This window comes from Triturus cristatus, chromosome 1_2 (genome assembly GCF_964204655.1).
Source record: "Triturus cristatus chromosome 1_2, aTriCri1.1, whole genome shotgun sequence".
NCBI classification, from domain to species: Eukaryota; Metazoa; Chordata; class Amphibia; order Caudata; family Salamandridae; genus Triturus; species Triturus cristatus.
The window spans coordinates 4,404,309-4,429,482 of NC_140580.1; positions in this window are offsets into that span (position 1 = coordinate 4,404,309).

Here is a 25,174-nt window from a genome sequence, read left to right on the forward strand (position 1 = left end):
CCGCGTTGTTTGCCATAAGTTGGCTGGGTATGCTCAGACGTGAGTCCCTTGCTCACTTTGCCACTGGATTCAAGCAAGCCTGGCTGAAGACGGCTGAAATGCCAGAAACCGGTCCTAGGAAGCTTGTTTCTGGTCCAGGGAAGGCATGGCTTGGCAGTTCGGGCTTGACTGTTCTCATGAGGCACAGGGTTAGACTGATTTGCATATGGCCATGTCTGAACTGGGGTGGCAGAGTTGGCTAAAGAACGGTGATGGATCAAACCCAGATCTGTTGACTGGGTGTGAGTGTTTGATTGGTTCTGATGCTCTGTCCATCACCACCCACTTTTGTACCGCAATGTTTGCCATAAGTTGGCAGGGTATGCTCAGACGTGAGTCCCTTGCTCACTTTGCCACTGGATTCAAGCAAGCCTGGCTGAAGACGGCTGAAATGCCAGAAACCGGTCCTAGGAAGCTTGTTTCCGGTCCAGGGAAGGCATGGCTTGGCAGTTCGGGCTGGACTGTTCCCATGAGGCACAGGGTTAGACTGATTTGCATATGGCCATGTCTGAACTGGGGTGGCAGAGGTGGCTAAAGAACGGTGATGGATCAAACCCAGATCCGTTGACTGGGTGTGAGTGTTTGATTGGTTCTGATGCTCTGTCCATCACCACCCCCTTTTCTACCGCTTTGTTTGCCATAAGTTGGCAGGGTATGCTCAGACGTGAGTCCCTTGCTCACTTTGCCACTGGATTCAAGCAAGCCTGGCTGAAGGAGGCTGAAATGCCAGAAACCGGTCCTAGGAAGCTTGTTTCCGGTCCAGGGAAGGCATAGCTTGGCAGTTCGGGCTGGACTGTTCCCATGAGGCACAGGGTTAGACTTATTTGCATATGGCCATGTCTGAACTGGGGTGACAGAGTTGGATAAAGAACGGTGATGGATCAAACCCAGATCTGTTGACTGGGTATGATTGTTTGATTGGTTCTGATGCTCTGTCCATCACCACCCCCTTTTCTACCGCTTTGTTTGCCATAAGTTGGCAGGGTATGCTCAGACGTGAGTCCCTTGCTCACTTTGCCACTGGATTCAAGCAAGCCTGGCTGAAGGAGGCTGAAATGCCAGAAACCGGTCCTAGGAAGCTTGTTTCCGTTCCAGGGAAGGCATGGCTTGGCAGTTCGGGCTGGACTGTTCCCATGAGGCACAGGGTTAGACTTATTTGCATATGGCCATGTCTGAACTGGGGTGGCAGAGTTGGCTAAAGAACGGTGATGGATCAAACCCAGATCTGTTGACTGGGTGTGAGTGTTTGATTGGTTCTGATGCTCTGTCCATCACCACCCCCTTTTGTACCGCTTTGTGTGCCATAAGTTGGCAGGGTATGCTCAGACGTGAGTCCCTTGCTCACTTTGCCACTGGATTCAAGCAAGCCTGGCTGAAGACGGCTGAAATGCCAGAAACCGGTCCTAGGAAGCTTGTTTCCGGTCCAGGGAAGGCATGGCTTGGCAGTTCGGGCTGGACTGTTCCCATGAGGCACAGGGTTAGACTGATTTGCATATGGCCATGTCTGAACTGGGGTGGCAGAGTTGGCTAAAGAATGGTGATGGATCAAACCCAGATCTGTTGACTGGGTGTGAGTGTTTGATTGGTTCTGATGCTCTGTCCATCACCACCCCCTTTTCTACCGCTTTGTTTGCCATAAGTTGGCAGGGTATGCTCAGACGTGAGTCCCTTGCTCACTTTTCCACTGGATTCAAGCAAGCCTGGCTGAAGACGGCTGAAATGCCAGACACCGGTCCTAGGAAGCTTGTTTCCGGTCCAGGGAAGGCATGGCTTGGCAGTTCGGGCTGGACTGTTCCCATAAGGCACAGGGTTAGACTGATTTGCATATGGCCATGTCTGAACTGGGGTGGCAGAGTTGGCTAAAGAACGGTGATGGATCAAACCCAGATCTGTTGACTGGGTGTGAGTGTTTGATTGGTTCTGATGCTCTGTCCATCACCACCCCCTTTTGTACCGCTATGTTTGCCATAAGTTGGCAGGGTATGCTCAGACGTGAGTCCCTTGCTCACTTTGCCACTGGATTCAAGCAAGCCTGGCTGATAACGGCTGAAATGCCACAAACCGGGCCTAGGAAGCTTGTGTCCGGTCCAGGGAAGGCATGGCTTGGCAGTTCGGGCTGGACTGTTCCCATGAGGCACAGGGTTAGACTGATTTGCATATGGCCATGTCTGAACTGGGGTGGCAGAGTTGGCTAAAGAACGGTGATGGATCAAACCCAGATCTGTTGACTGGGTGTGAGTGTTTGATTGGTTCTGATGTTCTGTCCATCACCACCCCCTTTTGTACCGTTTTTTTTGCCATAAGTTGGCAGGGTATGCTCAGACGTGAGTCCCTTGCTCACTTTGCCACTGGATTCAAGCAAGCCTGGCTGAAGACGGCTGAAATGCCAGAAACCTGTCCTAGGAAGCTTGTTTCCGGTCCAGGGAAGGCATGGCTTGGCAGTTCGGGCTGGACTTTTCCCATGAGGCACAGGGTTAGACTGATTTGCATATGGCCATGTCTGAACTGGGGTGGCAGATTTGGCTAAAGAACGGTGATGGATCAAACCCAGATCTGTTGACTGGGTGTGAGTGTTTGATTGGTTCTGATGCTCTGTCTATCACCACCCCCTTTTGTACCGCTTTGTTTGCCATAAGTTGGCTGGGTATGCTCAGACGTGAGTCCCTTGCTCACTTTGCCACTGGATTCAAGCAAGCCTGGCTGAACACGGCTGAAATGCCAGAAACCGGTCCTAGGAAGCTTGTTTCCAGTCCAGGGAAGGCATGGCTTGGCAGTTCGGGCTGGACTGTTCTCATGAGGCACAGGGTTAGACTGATTTGCATATGGCCATGTCTGAACTGGGGTGGCAGAGTTGGCTAAAGAACGGTGATGGATCAAACCCAGATATGTTGACTGGGTGTGAGTGTTTGATAGGTTCTGATGCTCTGTCCATCACCACCCCCTTTTGTACTGCTTTGTTTGCCATAAATTGGCAGGGTATGCTCAGACGTGAGTCCCTTTCTCACTTTGCCACTGGATTTAAGCAAGCCTGGCTGAAGACGGCTGAAATGCCAGAAACCGGGCCTAGGAAGCTTGTGTCCGGTCCAGGGAAGGCATTGCTTGGCAGTTCTGGCTGGACTGTTCCCATGAGGCACAGGGTTAGACTGATTTGCATATGGCCATGCCTGAACTGGGGTGGCAGAGTTGGCTAAAGAACGGTGATGGATCAAACCCAGATCTGTTGACTGGGTGTGAGTGTTTGATTGGTTCTGATGCTCTGTCCATCACCACCCCCTTTTGTACCGCTTTGTTTGCCATAAGTTGGCAGGGTATGCTCAGACGTGAGTCCCTTGCTCACTTTGCCACTGGATTCAAGCAAGCCTGGCTGAAGACGGCTGAAATGCCAGAAACCGGTCCTAGGAAGCTTGTTTCCGGTCCAGGGAAGGCATGGCTTGGCAGTTCAGGCTGGACTGTTCCCATGAGGCACAGGGTTAGACTGATTTGCATATGGCCATGTCTGAACTGGGTTGGCAGAGTTGGCTAAAGAACGGTGATGGATCAAACCCAGATCTGTTGACTGGGGGTGAGTGTTTGATTGGTTCTGATGCTCTGTCCATCACCACCCCCTTTTGTACTGCTTTGTTTGCCATAAGTTGGCTGGGTATGCTCAGACGTGAGTCCCTTGCTCACTTTGCCACTGGATTCAAGCAAGAATGGCTGAAGACGGCTGAAATGCCAGAAACCGGTCCTAGGAAGCTTGTTTCCGGTCCAGGCAAGGCATGGCTTGGCAGTTCGGGCTGGACTGTTCTCATGAGGCACAGGGTTAGACTGATTTGCATATGGCCATGTCTGAACTGCGGTGGCAGAGTTGGCTAAAGAACGGTGATGGATCAAACCCAGATCTGTTGACTGGGTGTGAGCGTTTGATTGGTTCTGATGCTCTGTCCATCACCACCCCCTTTTGTACCGCTTTGTTTGCCATAAGTTGGCAGGGTATGCTCAGACGTGAGTCCCTTGCTCACTTTGCCACTGGATTCAAGCAAGCCTGGCTGAAGACGGCTGAAATGCCAGAAACCGGTCCTAGGAAGCTTGTTTCCGGTCCAGGGAAGGCATGGCTTGGCAGTTCGGGCTGGACTGTTCCCATGAGGCACAGGGTTAGACTGATTTGCATATGGCCATGTCTGAACTGGGGTGGCAGATTTGGCTAAAGAACGGTGATGGATCAAACCCAGATCTGTTGACTGGGTGTGAGTGTTTGATTGGTTCTGATGCTCTGTCCATCGCCACCCCCTTTTGTACCGCTTTGTTTGCCATAAGTTGGCAGGGTATGCTCAGACATGAGTCCCTTGCTCACTTTGCCACTGGATTCAAGCAAGCCTGGCTGAAGACGGCTGAAATGCCAGAAACCAGTCCTAGGAAGCTTGTTTCCGGTCCAGGGAAGGCATGGCTTGGCAGTTCGGGCTGGACTGTTCCCATGAGGCACAGGGTTAGACTGATTTGCATATGGCCATGTCTGAACTGGGGTGGCAGAGTTGGCTAAAGAACGGTGATGGATCAAACCCAGATCTGTTGACTGGGTGTGAGTGTTTGATTGGTTCTGATGCTCTGTCCATCACCACCCCCTTTTGTACCGCTTTGTTTGCCATAAGTTGGCTGGGTATGCTCAGACTTGAGTCCCTTGCTCACTTTGCCACTGGATTCAAGCAAGCCTGGCTGAAGAAGGCTGAAATGCCAGAAACCGGTCCTAGGAAGCTTGTTTCCGGTCCATGGAAGGCATGGCTTGGCAGTTCGGGCTGGACTGTTCCCATGAGTTACAGGGTTAGACTGATTTGCATATGGCCATGTCTGAACTGGGGAGGCAGAGTTGGCTAAAGAAGGGTGATGGATCAAACCCAGATCTGTTGACTGGGTGTGACTGTTTGATAGGTTCTGATGCTCTGTCCATCACCACCCCCTTTTGTACCGCTTTGTTTGCCATAAGTTGGCAGGGTATGCTCAGACGTGAGTCCCTTACTCACTTTGCCACTGAATTCAAGCAAGCCTGGCTGAAGACGGCTGAAATGCCAAAGAAACCGGGCATAGGAAGCTTGTGTCCGGTCCAGAGAAGGCATGGCTTGGCAGTTCGGGCTGGACTGTTCCCATGAGGCACAGGGTTAGACTGATTTGCATATGGCCATGTCTGAACTGGGGTGGCAGAGTTGGCTAAAGAACGGTGATGGATCAAACCCAGATCTGTTGACTGGGTGTGAGTGTTTGATTGGTTCTGATGCTCTGTCCATCACCACCCCCTTTTGTACCGCTATGTTTGCCATAAGTTGGCAGGGTATGCTCAGACGTGAGTCCCTTGCTCACTTTGCCACTGGATTCAAGCAAGCCTGGCTGATAACGGCTGAAATGCCAGAAACCGGGCCTAGGAAGCTTGTGTCCGGTCCAGGGAATGCATGGCTTGGCAGTTCGGGCTGGACTGTTCCCATGAGGCACATGGTTAGACTGATTTGCATATGGCCATGTCTGAACTGGGGTGGCAGAGTTGGCTAAAGAACGGTGATGGATCAAACCCAGATCTGTTGACTGGGTGTGAGTGTTTGATTGGTTCTGATGTTCTGTCCATCACCACCCCCTTTTGTACCGTTTTGTTTGCCATAAGTTGGCAGGGTATGCTCGGACGTGAGTCCCTTGCTCACTTTGCCACTGGATTCAAGCAAGCCTGGCTGAAGACAGCTGAAATGCCAGAAACCGGTCCTAGGAAGCTTGTTTCTGGTCCAGGGAAGGCATGGCTTGGCAGTTCGGGCTGGACTTTTCCCATGAGGCACAGGGTTAGACTGATTTGCATATGGCGATGTCTGAACTGGGGTGGCAGATTTGGCTAAAGAACGGTGATGGATCAAACCCAGATCTGTTGACTGGGTGTGAGTGTTTGATTGGTTCTGATGCTCTGTCCATCACCACCCCCTTTTGTACCGCTTTGTTTGCCATAAGTTGGCAGGGTATGCTCAGACGTGAGTCCCTTGCTCACTTTGCCACTGGATTCAAGCAAGCCTGGCTGAAGACGGCTGAAATGCCAGAAACCGGTCCTAGGAAGCTTGTTTCCGGTCCAGGGAAGGCATGGCTTGGCAGTTCGGGCTGGACTGTTCCCATGAGGCACAGGGTTAGACTGATTTGCATATGGCCATGTCTGAACTGGGGTGGCAGATTTGGCTAAAGAATGGTGATGGATCAAACCCAGATCTGTTGACTGGGTGTGAGTGTTTGATTGGTTCTGATGCTCTGTCCATCACCACCCCCTTTTGTACCGCTTTGTTTGCCATAAGTTGGCAGGGTATGCTCAGACGTGAGTCCCTTGCTCACTTTGCCACTGGATTCAAGCATGCCTGGCTGAAGACGGCTGAAATGCCAGAAACCGGTCCTAGGAAGCTTGTTTCCGGTCCAGGGAAGGCATGGCTTGGCAGTTCAGGCTGGACTGTTCCCATGAGGCACAGGGTTAGACTGATTTGCATATGGCCATGTCTGAACTGGGTTGGCAGAGTTGGCTAAAGAACGGTGATGGATCAAACCCAGATCTGTTGACTGGGTGTGAGCGTTTGATTGGATCTGATGCTCTGTCCATCACCACCCCCTTTTGTACCGCTTTGTTTGCCATAAGTTGGCTGGGTATGCTCAGACGTGAGTCCCTTGCTCACTTTGCCACTGGATTCAAGCAAGAATGGCTGAAGACGGCTGAAATGCCAGAAACCGGTCCTAGGAAGCTTGTTTCCGGTCCAGGCAAGGCATGGCTTGGCAGTTCGGGCTGGACTGTTCTCATGAGGCACAGGGTTAGACTGATTTGCATATGGCCATGTCTGAACTGCGGTGGCAGAGTTGGCTAAAGAACGGTGATGGATCAAACCCAGATCTGTTGACTGGGTGTGAGCGTTTGATTGGTTCTGATGCTCTGTCCATCACCACCCCCTTTTGTACCGCTTTGTTTGCCATACGTTGGCAGGGTATGCTCAGACGTGAGTCCCTTGCTCACTTTGCCACTGGATTCAAGCAAGCCTGGCTGAAGACGGCTGAAATGCCAGAAACCGGTCCTAGGAAGCTTGTTTCCGGTCCAGGGAAGGCATGGCTTGGCAGTTCGGGCTGGACTGTTCCCATGAGGCACAGGGTTAGACTGATTTGCATATGGCCATGTCTGAACTGGGGTGGCAGATTTGGCTAAAGAACGGTGATGGATCAAACCCAGATCTGTTGACTGGGTGTGAGTGTTTGATTGGTTCTGATGCTCTGTCCATCGCCACCCCCTTTTGTACCGCTTTGTTTGCATAAGTTGGCAGGGTATGCTCAGACATGAGTCCCTTGCTCACTTTGCCACTGGATTCAAGCAAGCCTGGCTGAAGACGGCTGAAATGCCAGAAACCAGTCCTAGGAAGCTTGTTTCCGGTCCAGGGAAGGCATGGCTTGGCAGTTCGGGCTGGACTGTTCCCATGAGGCACAGGGTTAGACTGATTTGCATATGGCCATGTCTGAACTGGGGTGGCAGAGTTGGCTAAAGAACGGTGATGGATCAAACCCAGATCTGTTGACTGGAAGTGAGTGTTTGATTGGTTCTGATGCTCTGTCCATCACCACCCCCTTTTGTACCGCTTTGTTTGCCATAAGTTGGCTGGGTATGCTCAGACGTGAGTCCCTTGCTCACTTTGCCACTGGATTCAAGCAAGCCTGGCTGAAGAAGGCTGAAATGCCAGAAACCGGTCCTAGGAAGCTTGTTTCCGGTCCAGGGAAGGCATGGCTTGGCAGTTCGGGCTGGACTGTTCCCATGAGGCACAGGGTTAGACTGATTTGCATATGGCCATGTCTGAACTGGGGAGGCAGAGTTGGCTAAAGAAGGGTGATGGATCAAACCCAGATCTGTTGACTGGGTGTGACTGTTTGATAGGTTCTGATGCTCTGTCCATCACCACCCCCTTTTGTACCGCTTTGTTTGCCATAAGTTGGCAGGGTATGCTCAGACGTGAGTCCCTTGCTCACTTTGCCACTGAATTCAAGCAAGCCTGGCTGAAGACGGCTGAAATGCCAAAGAAACCGGGCATAGGAAGCTTGTGTCCGGTCCAGAGAAGGCATGGCTTGGCAGTTCGGGCTGGACTGTTCCCATGAGGCACAGGGTTAGACTGATTTGCATATGGCCATGTCTGAACTGGGGTGGCAGAGTTGGCTAAAGAACGGTGATGGATCAAACCCAGATCTGTTGACTGGGTGTGAGTGTTTGATTGGTTCTGATGCTCTGTCCATCACCACCCCCTTTTGTACCGCTATGTTTGCCATAAGTTGGCAGGGTATGCTCGGACGTGAGTCCCTTGCTCACTTTGCCACTGGATTCAAGCAAGCCGGGCTGAAGACAGCTGAAATGCCAGAAACGGGTCCTAGGAAGCTTGTTTCTGGTCCAGGGAAGGCATGGCTTGGCAGTTCGGGCTGGACTTTTCCAATGAGGCACAGGGTTAGACTGATTTGCATATGGCGATGTCTGAACTGGGGTGGCAGATTTGGCTAAAGAACGGTGATGGATCAAACCCAGATCTGTTGACTGGGTGTGAGTGTTTGATTGGTTCTGATGCTCTGTCCATCACCACCCCCTTTTGTACCGCTTTGTTTGCCATAAGTTGGCAGGGTATGCTCAGACGTGAGTCCCTTGCTCACTTTGCCACTGGATTCAAGCAAGCCTGGCTGAAGACGGCTGAAATGCCAGAAACCGGTCCTAGGAAGCTTGTTTCCGGTCCAGGGTAGGCATGGCTTGGCAGTTCAGGCTGGACTGTTCCCATGAGGCACAGGGTTAGACTGATTTGCATATGGCCATGTCTGAACTGGGGTGGCAGATTTGGCTAAAGAACGGTGATGGATCAAACCCAGATCTGTTGACTGGGTGTGAGTGTTTGATTGGTTCTGATGCTCTGTCCATCACCACCCCCTTTTGTACCGCTTTGTTTGCCATAAGTTGGCAGGGTATGCTCAGACGTGAGTCCCTTGCTCACTTTGCCACTGGATTCAAGCATGCCTGGCTGAAGACGGCTGAAATGCCAGAAACCGGTCCTAGGAAGCTTGTTTCCGGTCCAGGGAAGGCATGGCTTGGCAGTTCGGGCTGGACTGTTCCCATGAGGCACAGGGTTAGACTGATTTGCATATGGCCATGTCTGAACTGGGGTGGCAGAGTTGGCTAAAGAACGGTGATGGATCAAACCCAGATCTGTTGACTGGGTGTGAGTGTTTGATTGGTTCTGATGCTCTGTCTATCACCACCCCCTTTTGTACCGCTTTGTTTGCCATAAGTTGGCAGGGTATGCTCAGACGTGAGTCCCTTGCTCACTTTGCCACTGGATTCAAGCAAGCGTGGCTGAAGACGGCTGAAATGCCAGAAACCGGTCCTAGGAAGCTTTTGTCCGGTCCAGGGAAGGCATGGCTTCGCAGTTCTGGCTGGACTGTTCTCATGAGGCACAGGGTTAGACTGATTTGCATATGGACATGTCTGTACTGGGGTGGCAGAGTTGGCTAAAGAACAGTGATGGATCAAACTCAGATCTGTTGACTGGGTGTGAGTGTTTGATTGGTTCTGATGCTCTATCCATCACCACCCCCTTTTGTACCGCTTTGTTTGCCATAAGTTGGCAGGGTATGCTCAGACGTGAGTCCCTTGCTCACTTTGCCACTGGATTCAAGCAAGCCTGGCTGAAGACGGCTGAAATGCCAGACACCGGTCCTAGGAAGCTTGTGTCCGGTCCAGGAAAGGCATGGCTTGGCAGTTCGGGCTGGACTTTTCTAATGAGGCACAGGGTTAGACTGATTTGCATATGGCGATGTCTGAACTGGGGTGGCAGATTTGGCTAAAGAACGGTGATGGATCAAACCCAGATCTGTTGACTGGGTGTGAGTGTTTGATTGGTTCTGATGCTCTGTCCATCACCACCCCCTTTTGTACCGCTTTGTTTGCCATAAGTTGGCAGGGTATGCTAAGACGTGAGTCCCTTGCTCAGTTTGCCACTGGATTCAAGCAAGCCTGGCTGAAGACGGCTGAAATGCCAGAAACCGGTCCTAGGAAGCTTGTTTCCGGTCCAGGGAAGGCATGGCTTGGCAGTTCTGGCTGGACTGTTCACATGAGGCACAGGGTTAGACTGATTTGCATATGGCCATGCCTGAACTGGGGTGGCAGAGTTGGCTAAAGAACGGTGATGGATCAAACCCAGATCTGTTGACTGGGTGTGAGTGTTTGATTGGTTCTGATGCTCTGTCCATCACCACCCCCTTTTGTACCGCTTTGTTTGCCATAAGTTGGCAGGGTATGCTCAGACTTGAGTCCCTTGCTCACTTTGCCACTGGATTCAAGCAAGCCTGGCTGAAGACGGCTGAAATGCCAGAAACCGGTCCTAGGAAGGTTGTTTCCGGTGCAGGGAAGGCATGGCTTGGCAGTTCAGGCTGGACTGTTCCCATGAGGCACAGGGTTAGACTGATTTGCATATGGCCATGTCTGAACTGGGGTGGCAGAGTTGGCTAAAGAACGGTGATGGATCAAACCCAGATCTGTTGACTGGGTGTGAGTGTTTGATTGGTTCTGATGCTCTGTCCATCACCACCCCCTTTTGTACTGCTTTGTTTGCCATAAGTTGGCTGGGTATGCTCAGACGTGAGTCCCTTGCTCACTTTGCCACTGGATTCAAGCAAGAATGGCTGAAGACGGCTGAAATGCCAGAAACCGGTCCTAGGAAGCTTGTTTCCGATCCAGGCAAGGCATGGCTTGGCAGTTCGGGCTGGACTGTTCTCATGAGGCACAGGGTTAGACTGATTTGCATATGGCCATGTCTGAACTGGGTTGGCAGAGTTGGCTAAAGAACGGTGATGGATCAAACCCAGATCTGTTGACTGGGTGTGAGTGTTTGATTGGTTCTGATGCTCTGTCCATCACCACCCCCTTTTGTACCGCTTTGTTTGCCATAAGTTGGCAGGGTATGCTCAGACGTGAGTCCCTTGCTCACTTTGCCACTGGATTCAAGCAAGCCTGGCTGAAGACGGCTGAAATGCCAGAAACCGGTCCTAGGAAGCTTGTTTCCGTTCCAGGGAAGGCATGGCTTGGCAGTTCTGGCTGGACTGTTCCCATGAGGCACAGGGTTAGACTGATTTGCATATGGACATGTCTGTACTGGGGTGGCAGAGTTGGCTAAAGAACAGTGATGGATCAAACCCACATCTGTTGACTGGGTGTGAGTGTCTGATTGGTTCTGATGTTCTGTCCATCACCACCCCCTTTTGTACCGTTTTGTTTGCCATAAGTTGGCAGGGTATGCTCAGACGTGAGTCCCTTGCTCACTTTGCCACTGGATTCAAGCAAGCCTGGCTGAAGACGGCTGAAATGCCAGAAACCGGTCCTAGGAAGCTTGTTTCCGGTCCAGGGAAGGCATGGCTTGCCAGTTCGGGCTGGACTGTTCCCATGAGGCACAGGGTTAGACTGATTTACATATGGACATGTCTGTACTGGGGTGGCAGAGTTGGCTAAAGAACAGTGATGGATCAAACTCAGATCTGTTGACTGGGTGTGAGTGTTTGATTGGTTCTGATGCTCTGTCCATCACCACCCCCTTTTGTACCGCTTTGTTTGCCATAAGTTGGCAGGGTATGCTCAGACGTGAGTCCCTTGCTCACTTTGCCACTGGATTCAAGCAAGCCTGGCTGAAGACGGCTGAAATGCCAGACACCGGTCCTAGGAAGCTTGTTTACGGTCCAGGAAAGGCATGGCTTGGCAGTTCGGGCTGGACTTTTCTAATGAGGCACAGGGTTAGACTGATTTGCATATGGCGATGTCTGAACTGGGGTGGCAGATTTGGCTAAAGAACGGTGATGGATCAAACCCAGATCTGTTGACTGGGTGTGAGTGTTTGATTGGTTCTGATGCTCTGTCCATCACCAACTCCTTTTGTACCGCTTTGTTTGCCATAAGTTGGCAGGGTATGCTAAGACGTGAGTCCCTTGCTCAGTTTGCCACTGGATTCAAGCAAGCCTGGCTGAAGACGGCTGAAATGCCAGAAACCGGTCCTAGGAAGCTTGTTTCCGGTCCAGGGAAGGCATGGCTTGGCAGTTCTGGCTGGACTGTTCCCATGAGGCACAGGGTTAGACTGATTTGCATATGGCCATGCCTGAACTGGGGTGGCAGAGTTGGCTAAAGAACGGTGATGGATCAAACCCAGATCTGTTGACTGGGTGTGAGTGTTTGATTGGTTCTGATGCTCTGTCCATCACCAACTCCTTTTGTACCGCTTTGTTTGCCATAAGTTGGCAGGGTATGCTAAGACATGAGTCCCTTGCTCAGTTTGCCACTGGATTCAAGCAAGCCTGGCTGAAGACGGCTGAAATGCCAGAAACCGGTCCTAGGAAGCTTGTTTCCGGTCCAGGGAAGGCATGGCTTGGCAGTTCTGGCTGGACTGTTCCCATGAGGCACAGGGTTAGACTGATTTGCATATGGCCATGCCTGAACTGGGGTGGCAGAGTTGGCTAAAGAACGGTGATGGATCAAACCCAGATCTGTTGACTGGGTGTGAGTGTTTGATTGGTTCTGATGCTCTGTCCATCACCACCCCCTTTTGTACCGCTTTGTTTGCCATAAGTTGGCAGGGTATGCTCAGACGTGAGTCCCTTGCTCACTTTGCCACTGGATTCAAGCAAGCCTGGCTGAAGACGGCTGAAATGCCAGAAACCGGTCCTAGGAAGGTTGTTTCCGGTCCAGGGAAGGCATGGCTTGGCAGTTCAGGCTGGACTGTTCCCATGAGGCACAGGGTTAGACTGATTTGCATATGGCCATGTCTGAACTGGGGTGGCAGAGTTGGCTAAAGAACGGTGATGGATCAAACCCAGATCTGTTGACTGGGTGTGAGTGTTTGATTGGTTCTGATGCTCTGTCCATCACCACCCCCTTTTGTACTGCTTTGTTTGCCATAAGTTGGCTGGGTATGCTCAGACGTGAGTCCCTTGCTCACTTTGCCACTGGATTCAAGCAAGAATGGCTGAAGACGGCTGAAATGCCAGAAACCGGTCCTAGGAAGCTTGTTTCCGGTCCAGGCAAGGCATGGCTTGGCAGTTCGGGCTGGACTGTTCTCATGAGGCACAGGGTTAGACTGATTTGCATATGGCCATGTCTGAACTGGGGTGGCAGAGTTGGCTAAAGAACGGTGATGGATCAAACCCAGATCTGTTGACTGGGTGTGAGTGTTTGATTGGTTCTAATGCTCTGTCCATCACCACCCCCTTTTGTACCGCTTTGTTTGCCATAAGTTGGCAGGGAATGCTCAGACGTGAGTCCCTTGCTCACTTTTCCACTGGATTCAAGCAAGCCTGGCTGAAGACGGCTGAAATGCCAGAAACCGGTCCTAGGAAGCTTGTTTCCGTTCCAGGGAAGGCATGGCTTGGCAGTTCTGGCTGGACTGTTCCCATGAGGCACAGGGTTAGACTGATTTGCATATGTACATGTCTGTACTGGGGTGGCAGAGTTGGCTAAAGAACAGTGATGGATCAAACCCACATCTGTTGACTGGGTGTGAGTGTTTGATTGGTTCTGATGTTCTGTCCATCACCACCCCCTTTTGTACCGTTTTGTTTGCCATAAGTTGGCAGGGTATGCTCCGACGTGAGTCCCTTGCTCACTTTGCCACTGGATTCAAGCAAGCCTGGCTGAAGACGGCTGAAATGCCAGAAACCGGTCCTAGGAAGCTTTTTTCCGGTCCAGGGAAGGCATGGCTTGGCAGTTCGGGCTGGACTGTTCCCATGAGGCACAGGGTTAGACTGATTTGCATATGGCCATGTCTGAACTGGGGTGGCAGATTTGGCTAAAGAACGGTGATGGATCAAACCCAGATCTGTTGACTGGGTGTGAGTGTTTGATTGGTTCTGATGCTCTGTCCATCGCCACCCCCTTTTGTACCGCTTTGTTTGCCATAAGTTGGCAGGGTATGCTCAGACGTGAGTCCCTTGCTCACTTTGCCACTGGATTCAAGCAAGCCTGGCTGAAGACGGCTGAAATGCCAGAAACCAGTCCTAGGAAGCTTGTTTCCGGTCCAGGGAAGGCATGGCTTGGCAGTACGGGCTGGTCTGTTCCCATGAGGCACAGGGTTAGACTGATTTGCATATGGCCATGTCTGAACTGGGGTGGCAGAGTTGGCTAAAGAACGGTGATGGATCAAACCTAGATCTGTTGACTGGGTGTGAGTGTTTGATTGGTTCTGATGCTCTGTCCATCACCACCCCCTTTTGTACCGCTTTGTTTGCCATAAGTTGGCTGGGTATGCTCAGACGTGAGTCCCTTGCTCACTTTGCCACTGGATTCAAGCAAGCCTGGCTGAAGACGGCTGAAATGCCAGAAACCGGTCCTAGGAAGCTTGTTTCCGGTCCAGGGAAGGCATGGCTTGGCAGTTCGGGCTTGACTGTTCTCATGAGGCACAGGGTTAGACTGATTTGCATATGGCCATGTCTGAACTGGGGTGGCAGAGTTGTCTAAAGAACGGTGATGGATCAAACCCAGATCTGTTGACTGGGTGTGAGTGTTTGATTGGTTCTGATGCTCTGTCCATCACCACCCCCTTTTGTACCGCTTTGTTTGCCATAAGTTGGCAGGGTATGCTCAGACGTGAGTCCCTTGCTCACTTTGCCACTGGATTCAAGCAAGCCTGGCTAAAGACGGCTGAAATGCCAGAAACAGGTCCTAGGAAGCTTGTTTCCGGTCCAGGGAAGGCATGGCTTGGTAGTTCGGGCTGGACTGTTCCCATGAGGCACAGGGTTAGACTGATTTGCATATGGCCATGTCTGAACTGGGGTGGCAGAGTTGGCTAGAGAACGGTGATGGATCAAACCCAGATCTGTTGACTGGGTGTGAGTTTTTGATTGGTTCTGATGCTCTGTCCATCACCACCCCCTTTTGTACCGCTTTGTTTGCCATAAGTTGGCAGGGTATGCTCAGACGTGAGTCCCTTGCTCACTTTTCCACTGGATTCAAGCAAGCCTGGCTGAAGACGGCTGAAATGCCAGAAACCGGTCCTAGGAAGCTTGTTTCCGTTCCAGGGAAGGCATGGCTTGGCAGTTCTGGCTGGACTGTTCCCATGAGGCACAGGGTTAGACTGATTTGCATATGTACATGTCTGTACTGGGGTGGCAGAGTTGGCTAAAGAACAGTGATGGATCAAACCCACATCTGTTGACTGGGTGTGAGTGTTTGATTGGTTCTGATGTTCTGTCCATCACCACCCCCTTTTGTACCGTTTTGTTTGCCATAAGTTGGCAGGGTATGCTCCGACGTGAGTCCCTTGCTCACTTTGCCACTGGATTCAAGCAAGCCTGGCTGAAGACGGCTGAAATGCCAGAAACCGGTCCTAGGAAGCTTTTTTCCGGTCCAGGGAAGGCATGGCTTGGCAGTTCGGGCTGGACTGTTCCCATGAGGCACAGGGTTAGACTGATTTGCATATGGCCATGTCTGAACTGGGGTGGCAGATTTGGCTAAAGAACGGTGATGGATCAAACCCAGATCTGTTGACTGGGTGTGAGTGTTTGATTGGTTCTGATGCTCTGTCCATCGCCACCCCCTTTTGTACCGCTTTGTTTGCCATAAGTTGGCAGGGTATGCTCAGACGTGAGTCCCTTGCTCACTTTGCCACTGGATTCAAGCAAGCCTGGCTGAAGACGGCTGAAATGCCAGAAACCAGTCCTAGGAAGCTTGTTTCCGGTCCAGGGAAGGCATGGCTTGGCAGTACGGGCTGGTCTGTTCCCATGAGGCACAGGGTTAGACTGATTTGCATATGGCCATGTCTGAACTGGGGTGGCAGAGTTGGCTAAAGAACGGTGATGGATCAAACCTAGATCTGTTGACTGGGTGTGAGTGTTTGATTGGTTCTGATGCTCTGTCCATCACCACCCCCTTTTGTACCGCTTTGTTTGCCATAAGTTGGCTGGGTATGCTCAGACGTGAGTCCCTTGCTCACTTTGCCACTGGATTCAAGCAAGCCTGGCTGAAGACGGCTGAAATGCCAGAAACCGGTCCTAGGAAGCTTGTTTCCGGTCCAGGGAAGGCATGGCTTGGCAGTTCGGGCTTGACTGTTCTCATGAGGCACAGGGTTAGACTGATTTGCATATGGCCATGTCTGAACTGGGGTGGCAGAGTTGTCTAAAGAACGGTGATGGATCAAACCCAGATCTGTTGACTGGGTGTGAGTGTTTGATTGGTTCTGATGCTCTGTCCATCACCACCCCCTTTTGTACCACTTTGTTTGCCATAAGTTGGCAGGGTATGCTCAGACGTGAGTCCCTTGCTCACTTTGCCACTGGATTCAAGCAAGCCTGGCTAAAGACGGCTGAAATGCCAGAAACAGGTCCTAGGAAGCTTGTTTCCGGTCCAGGGAAGGCATGGCTTGGTAGTTCGGGCTGGACTGTTCCCATGAGGCACAGGGTTAGACTGATTTGCATATGGCCATGTCTGAACTGGGGTGGCAGAGTTGGCTAGAGAACGGTGATGGATCAAACCCAGATCTGTTGACTGGGTGTGAGTTTTTGATTGGTTCTGATGCTCTGTCCATCACCACCCCCTTTTGTACCGCTTTGTTTGCCATAAGTTGGCTGGGTATGCTCAGACGTGAGTCCCTTGCTCACTTTGCCACTGGATTCAAGCAAGAATGGCTGAAGACGGCTGAAATGCCAGAAACCGGTCCTAGGAAGCTTGTTTCCGGTCCAGGCAAGGCATGGCTTGGCAGTTCGGGCTGGACTGTTCTCATGAGGCACAGGGTTAGACTGATTTGCATATGGCCATGTCTGAACTGGGGTGGCAGAGTTGGCTAAAGAACGGTGATGGATCAAACCCAGATCTGTTGACTGGGTGTGAGTGTTTGATTGTTTCTGATGCTCTGTCCATCACCACCCCCTTTTGTACCGCTTTGTTTGCCATAAGTTGGCAGGGTATGCTCAGACGTGAGTCCCTTGCTCACTTTGCCACTGGATTCAAGCAAGCCTGGCTGAAGACGGCTGAAATGCAAGAAACTGGTCCTAGGAAGCTTGTTTCCGGTCCAGGGAAGGCATGGCTTGGCAGTTCTGGCTGGACTGTTCCCATGAGGCACAGGGTTAGACTGATTTGCATATGGACATGTCTGTACTGGGGTGGCAGAGTTGGCTAAAGAACAGTGATGGATCAAACCCAGATCTGTTGACTGGGTGTGAGTGTTTGATTGGTTCTGATGTTCTGTCCATCACCACCCCCTTTTGTACCGCTTTGTTTGCCATAAGTTGGCAGGGTATGCTCAGACGTGAGTCCCTTGCTCACTTTGCCACTGGATTCAAGCAAGCCTGGCTGAAGACGGCTGAAATGCCAGAAACCGGTCCTAGGAAGGTTGTTTCCGGTGCAGGGAAGGCATGGCTTGGCAGTTCAGGCTGGACTGTTCCCATGAGGCACAGGGTTAGACTGATTTGCATATGGCCATGTCTGAACTGGGGTGGCAGAGTTGGCTAAAGAACGGTGATGTATCAAACCCAGATCTGTTGACTGGGTGTGAGTGTTTGATTGGTTCTGATGCTCTGTCCATCACCACCCCCTTTTGTACTGCTTTGTTTGCCATAAGTTGGCTGGGTATGCTCAGACGTGAGTCCCTTGCTCACTTTGCCACTGGATTCAAGCAAGAATGGCTGAAGACGGCTGAAATGCCAGAAACCGGTCCTAGGAAGCTTGTTTCCGGTCCAGGCAAGGCATGGCTTGGCAGTTCGGGCTGGACTGTTCTCATGAGGCACAGGGTTAGACTGATTTGCATATGGCCATGTCTGAACTGGGGTGGCAGAGTTGGCTAAAGAACGGTGATGGATCAAACCCAGATCTGTTGACTGGGTGTGAGTGTTTGATTGGTTCTGATGCTCTGTCCATCACCACCCCCTTTTGTACCGCTTTGTTTGCCATAAGTTGGCAGGGTATGCTCAGACGTGAGTCCCTTGCTCACTTTGCCACTGGATTCAAGCAAGCCTGGCTGAAGACGGCTGAAATGCCAGAAACCGGTCCTAGGAAGCTCGTTTCCGTTCCAGGGAAGGCATGGCTTGGCAGTTCTGGCTGGACTGTTCCCATGAGGCACAGGGTTAGACTGATTTGCATATGGACATGTCTGTACTGGGGTGGCAGAGTTGGCTAAAGAACAGTGATGGATCAAACCCACATCTGTTGACTGGGTGTGAGTGTTTGATTGGTTCTGATGTTCTGTCCATCACCACCCCCTTTTGTACCGTTTTGTTTGCCATAAGTTGGCAGGGTATGCTCAGACGTGAGTCCCTTGCTCACTTTGCCACTCGATTCAAGCAAGCCTGGCTGAAGACGGCTGAAATGCCAGAAACCGGTCCTAGGAAGCTTGTTTCCGGTCCAGGGAAGGCATGGCTTGCCAGTTTGGGCTGGACTGTTCCCATGAGGCACAGGGTTAGACTGATTTACATATGGACATGTCTGTACTGGGGTGGCAGAGTTGGCTAAAGAACAGTGATGGATCAAACTCAGATCTGTTGACTGGGTGTGAGTGTTTGATTGGTTCTGATGCTCTGTCCATCACCACCCCCTTTTGTACCGCTTTGTTTGCCATAAGTTGGCAGGGTATGCTCAGACGTGAGTCCCTTGCTCACTTTGCCACTGGATTCAAGCAAGCCTGGCTGAAGACGGCTGAAATGCCAGACACCGGTCCTAGGAAGCTTGTTTACGGTCCAGGAAAGGCATGGCTTGGCAGTTCGGGCTGGACTTTTCTAATGAGGCACAGGGTTAGACTGATTTGCATATGGCGATGTCTGAACTGGGGTGGCAGATTTGGCTAAAGAACGGTGATGGATCAAACCCAGATCTGTTGACTGGGTGTGAGTGTTTGATTGGTTCTGATGCTCTGTCCATCACCAACTCCTTTTGTACCGCTTTGTTTGCCATAAGTTGGCAGGGTATGCTAAGACGTGAGTCCCTTGCTCAGTTTGCCACTGGATTCAAGCAAGCCTGGCTGAAGACGGCTGAAATGCCAGAAACCGGTCCTAGGAAGCTTGTTTCCGGTCCAGGGAAGGCATGGTTTGGCAGTTCTGGCTGGACTGTTCCCATGAGGCACAGGGTTAGACTGATTTGCATATGGCCATGCCTGAACTGGGGTGGCAGAGTTGGCTAAAGAACGGTGATGGATCAAACCCAGATCTGTTGACTGGGTGTGAGTGTTTGATTGGTTCTGATGCTCTGTCCATCACCAACTCCTTTTGTACCGCTTTGTTTGCCATAAGTTGGCAGGGTATGCTAAGACGTGAGTCCCTTGCTCAGTTTGCCACTGGATTCAAGCAAGCCTGGCTGAAGACGGCTGAAATGCCAGAAACCGGTCCTAGGAAGCTTGTTTCCGGTCCAGGGAAGGCATGGCTTGGCAGTTCTGGCTGGACTGTTCCCATGAGGCACAGGGTTAGACTGATTTGCATATGGCCATGCCTGAACTGGGGTGGCAGATTTGGCTAAAGAACGGTGATGGATCAAACCCAGATCTGTTGACTGGGTGTGAGTGTTTGATTGGTTCTGATGCTCTGTCCATCACCACCCCCTTTTGTACCGCTTTGTTTGCCATAAGTTGGCAGGGTATGCTAAGACGTGAGTCCCTTGCTCAGTTTGCCACTGGATTCAAGCAAGCCTGGCTGAAGACGGCTGAAATGCCAGAAACCGGTCCTAGGAAGCTTGTTTCCGGTCCAGGGAAGGCATGGCTTGGCAGTTCTGGCTGGACTGTTCACATGAGGCACAGGGTTAGACTGATTTGCATATGGCCATGCCTGAACTGGGGTGGCAGAGTTGGCTAAAGAACGGTGATGGATCAAACCCAGATCTGTTGACTGGGTGTGAGTGTTTGATTGGTTCTGATGCTCTGTCCATCACCACCCCCTTTTGTACCGCTTTGTTTGCCATAAGTTGGCAGGGTATGCTCAGACGTGAGTCCCTTGCTCACTTTGCCACTGGATTCAAGCAAGCCTGGCTGAAGACGGCTGAAATGCCAGAAACCGGTCCTAGGAAGGTTGTTTCCGGTGCAGGGAAGGCATGGCTTGGCAGTTCAGGCTGGACTGTTCCCATGAGGCACAGGGTTAGACTGATTTGCATATGGCCATGTCTGAACTGGGGTGGCAGAGTTGGCTAAAGAACGGTGATGGATCAAACCCAGATCTGTTGACTGGGTGTGAGTGTTTGATTGGTTCTGATGCTCTGTCCATCACCACCCCCTTTTGTACTGCTTTGTTTGCCATAAGTTGGCTGGGTATGCTCAGACGTGAGTCCCTTGCTCACTTTGCCACTGGATTCAAGCAAGAATGGCTGAAGACGGCTGAAATGCCAGAAACCGGTCCTAGGAAGCTTGTTTCCGGTCCAGGCAAGGCATGGCTTGGCAGTTCGGGCTGGACTGTTCTCATGAGGCACAGGGTTAGACTGATTTGCATATGGCCATGTCTGAACTGGGGTGGCAGAGTTGGCTAAAGAACGGTGATGGATCAAACCCAGATCTGTTGACTGGGTGTGAGTGTTTGATTGGTTCTGATGCTCTGTCCATCACCACCCCCTTTTGTACCGCTTTGTTTGCCATAAGTTGGCAGGGTATGCTCAGACGTGAGTCCCTTGCTCACTTTGCCACTGGATTCAAGCAAGCCTGGCTGAAGACGGCTGAAATGCCAGAAACCGGTCCTAGGAAGCTTGTTTCCGTTCCAGGGAAGGCATGGCTTGGCAGTTCTGGCTGGACTGTTCCCATGAGGCACAGGGTTAGACTGATTTGCATATGGACATGTCTGTACTGGGGTGGCAGAGTTGGCTAAAGAACAGTGATGGATCAAACCCACATCTGTTGACTGGGTGTGAGTGTTTGATTGGTTCTGATGTTCTGTCCATCACCACCCCCTTTTGTACCGTTTTGTTTGCCATAAGTTGGCAGGGTATGCTCAGACGTGAGTCCCTTGCTCACTTTGCCACTGGATTCAAGCAAGCCTGGCTGAAGACGGCTGAAATGCCAGAAACCGGTCCTAGGAAGCTTGTTTCCGGTCCAGGGAAGGCATGGCTTGCCAGTTCGGGCTGGACTGTTCCCATGAGGCACAGGGTTAGACTGATTTACATATGGACATGTCTGTACTCGGGTGGCAGAGTTGGCTAAAGAACAGTGATGGATCAAACTCAGATCTGTTGACTGGGTGTGAGTGTTTGATTGGTTCTGATGCTCTGTCCATCACCACCCCCTTTTGTACCGCTTTGTTTGCCATAAGTTGGCAGGGTATGCTGAGACGTGAGTCCCTTGCTCACTTTGCCACTGGATTCAAGCAAGCCTGGCTGAAGACGGCTGAAATGCCAGACACCGGTCCTAGGAAGCTTGTTTACGGTCCAGGAAAGGCATGGCTTGGCAGTTCGGGCTGGACTTTTCTAATGAGGCACAGGGTTAGACTGATTTGCATATGGCGATGTCTGAACTGGGGTGGCAGATTTGGCTAAAGAACGGTGATGGATCAAACCCAGATCTGTTGACTGGGTGTGAGTGTTTGATTGGTTCTGATGCTCTGTCCATCACCAACTCCTTTTGTACCGCTTTGTTTGCCATAAGTTGGCAGGGTATGCTAAGAAGTGAGTCCCTTGCTCAGTTTGCCACTGGATTCAAGCAAGCCTGGCTGAAGACGGCTGAAATGCCAGAAACCGGTCCTAGGAAGCTTGTTTCCGGTCCAGGGAAGGCATGGCTTGGCAGTTCTGGCTGGACTGTTCCCATGAGGCACAGGGTTAGACTGATTTGCATATGGCCATGCCTGAACTGGGGTGGCAGAGTTGGCTAAAGAACGGTGATGGATCAAACCCAGATCTGTTGACTGGGTGTGAGTGTTTGATTGGTTCTGATGCTCTGTCCATCACCAACTCCTTTTGTACCGCTTTGTTTGCCATAAGTTGGCAGGGTATGCTAAGACGTGAGTCCCTTGCTCAGTTTGCCACTGGATTCAAGCAAGCCTGGCTGAAGACGGCTGAAATGCCAGAAACCGGTCCTAGGAAGCTTGTTTCCGGTCCAGGGAAGGCATGGCTTGGCAGTTCTGGCTGGACTGTTCCCATGAGGCACAGGGTTAGACTGATTTGCATATGGCCATGCCTGAACTGGGGTGGCAGATTTGGCTAAAGAACGGTGATGGATCAAACCCAGATCTGTTGACTGGGTGTGAGTGTTTGATTGGTTCTGATGCTCTGTCCATCACCACCCCCTTTTGTACCGCTTTGTTTGCCATAAGTTGGCAGGGTATGCTAAGACGTGAGTCCCTTGCTCAGTTTGCCACTGGATTCAAGCAAGCCTGGCTGAAGACGGCTGAAATGCCAGAAACCGGTCCTAGGAAGCTTGTTTCCGGTCCAGGGAAGGCATGGCTTGGCAGTTCTGGCTGGACTGTTCACATGAGGCACAGGGTTAGACTGATTTGCATATGGCCATGCCTGAACTGGGGTGGCAGAGTTGGCTAAAGAACGGTGATGGATCAAACCCAGATCTGTTGACTGGGTGTGAGTGTTTGATTGGTTCTGATGCTCTGTCCATCACCACCCCTTTTTGTACCGCTTTGTTTGCCATAAGTTGGCAGGGTATGCTCAGACGTGAGTCCCTTGCTCACTTTGCCACTGGATTCAAGCAAGCCTGGCTGAAGACGGCTGAAATGCCAGAAACCGGTCCTAGGAAGGTTGTTTCCGGTGCAGGGAAGGCATGGCTTGGCAGTTCAGGCTGGACTGTTCCCATGAGGCACAGGGTTAGACTGATTTGCATATGGCCATGTCTGAACTGGGGTGGCAGAGTTGGCTAAAGAACGGTGATGGATCAAACCCAGATCTGTTGACTGGGTGTGAGTGTTTGATTGGTTCTGATGCTCTGTCCATCACCACCCCCTTTTGTACTGCTTTGTTTGCCATAAGTTGGCTGGGTATGCTCAGACGTGAGTCCCTTGCTCACTTTGCCACTGGATTCAAGCAAGAATGGCTGAAGACGGCTGAAATGCCAGAAACCGGTCCTAGGAAGCTTGTTTCCGGTCCAGGCAAGGCATGGCTTGGCAGTTCGGGCTGGACTGTTCTCATGAGGCACAGGGTTAGACTGATTTGCATATGGCCATGTCTGAACTGGGGTGGCAGAGTTGGCTAAAGAACGGTGATGGATCAAACCCAGATCTGTTGACTGGGTGTGAGTGTTTGATTGGTTCTGATGCTCTGTCCATCACCACCCCCTTTTGTACCGCTTTGTTTGCCATAAGTTGGCAGGGTATGCTCAGACGTGAGTCCCTTGCTCACTTTGCCACTGGATTCAAGCATGCCTGGCTGAAGACGGCTGAAATGCCAGAAACCGGTCCTAGGAAGCTTGTTTCCGGTCCAGGGAAGGCATGGCTTGGCAGTTCGGGCTGGACTGTTCCCATGAGGCACAGGGTTAGACTGATTTCCATATGGCCATGTCTGAACTGGGGTGGCAGAGTTGGCTAAAGAACGGTGATGGATCAAACCCAGATCTGTTGACTGGGTGTGAGTGTTTGATTGGTTCTGATGCTCTGTCTATCACCACCCCCTTTTGTACCGCTTTGTTTGCCATAAGTTGGCAGGGTATGCTCAGACGTGAGTCCCTTGCTCACTTTGCCACTGGATTCAAGCAAGCGTGGCTGAAGACGGCTGAAATGCCAGAAACCGGTCCTAGGAAGCTTTTGTCCGGTCCAGGGAAGGCATGGCTTCGCAGTTCTGGCTGGACTGTTCTCATGAGGCACAGGGTTAGACTGATTTGCATATGGACATGTCTGTACTGGGGTGGCAGAGTTGGCTAAAGAACAGTGATGGATCAAACTCAGATCTGTTGACTGGGTGTGAGTGTTTGATTGGTTCTGATGCTCTATCCATCACCACCCCCTTTTGTACCGCTTTGTTTGCCATAAGTTGGCAGGGTATGCTCAGACGTGAGTCCCTTGCTCACTTTGCCACTGGATTCAAGCAAGCCTGGCTGAAGACGGCTGAAATGCCAGACACCGGTCCTAGGAAGCTTGTTTCCGGTCCAGGAAAGGCATGGCTTGGCAGTTCGGGCTGGACTTTTCTAATGAGGCACAGGGTTAGACTGATTTGCATATGGCGATGTCTGAACTGGGGTGGCAGATTTGGCTAAAGAACGGTGATGGATCAAACCCAGATCTGTTGACTGGGTGTGAGTGTTTGATTGGTTCTGATGCTCTGTCCATCACCACCCCCTTTTGTACCGCTTTGTTTGCCATAAGTTGGCAGGGTATGCTAAGACGTGAGTCCCTTGCTCAGTTTGCCACTGGATTCAAGCAAGCCTGGCTGAAGACGGCTGAAATGCCAGAAACCGGTCCTAGGAAGCTTGTTTCCGGTCCAGGGAAGGCATGGCTTGGCAGTTCTGGCTGGACTGTTCACATGAGGCACAGGGTTAGACTGATTTGCATATGGCCATGCCTGAACTGGGGTGGCAGAGTTGGCTAAAGAACGGTGATGGATCAAACCCAGATCTGTTGACTGGGTGTGAGTGTTTGATTGGTTCTGATGCTCTGTCCATCACCACCCCCTTTTGTACCGCTTTGTTTGCCATAAGTTGGCAGGGTATTCTCAGACGTGAGTCCCTTGCTCACTTTGCCACTGGATTCAAGCAAGCCTGGCTGAAGACGGCTGAAATGCCAGAAACCGGTCCTAGGAAGGTTGTTTCCGGTGCAGGGAAGGCATGGCTTGGCAGTTCAGGCTGGACTGTTCCCATGAGGCACAGGGTTAGACTGATTTGCATATGGCCATGTCTGAACTGGGGTGGCAGAGTTGGCTAAAGAACGGTGATGGATCAAACCCAGATCTGTTGACTGGGTGTGAGTGTTTGATTGGTTCTGATGCTCTGTCCATCACCACCCCCTTTTGTACTGCTTTGTTTGCCATAAGTTGGCTGGGTATGCTCAGACGTGAGTCCCTTGCTCACTTTGCCACTGGATTCAAGCAAGAATGGCTGTAGACGGCTGAAATGCCAGAAACCGGTCCTAGGAAGCTTGTTTCCGGTCCAGGCAAGGCATGGCTTGGCAGTTCGGGCTGGACTGTTCTCATGAGGCACAGGGTTAGACTGATTTGCATATGGCCATGTCTGAACTGGGGTGGCAGAGTTGGCTAAAGAACGGTGATGGATCAAACCCAGATCTG